Here is a 361-nt window from a genome sequence, read left to right on the forward strand (position 1 = left end):
ACATTCCAACTTTCAGTGGAAGGTTCAAGATAGAGGAATTATTAGATTAGTTTTATGAGGTTGAAATTTTGTTTTTGGATTCATGGAAGTGCCTGAACATTCTAAGGTTAAGCTTGTAGCCGATAAACTTAAAGGAGGTGCAGCTGCTTGGTGGACAAAACTTTGTGAAGACCGTAGGAACCGTGAAAAACAACCAATTCGAACCTGGAAAAGAATGAGTGATCTTTTAAGAGCTAAGTTTCTGCCTAGAGATTTCAGACAACAATTATTTATTATACTGCAGAATTGACAACAAGGTGCAAGGTTGGTTGAAGAATATGTAACCGAGTTCTACAATTTAATTGCTCGTAATGAACTCAAT

This window comes from Papaver somniferum, chromosome 3 (genome assembly GCF_003573695.1).
Source record: "Papaver somniferum cultivar HN1 chromosome 3, ASM357369v1, whole genome shotgun sequence".
Taxonomy (NCBI): domain Eukaryota; kingdom Viridiplantae; phylum Streptophyta; class Magnoliopsida; order Ranunculales; family Papaveraceae; genus Papaver; species Papaver somniferum.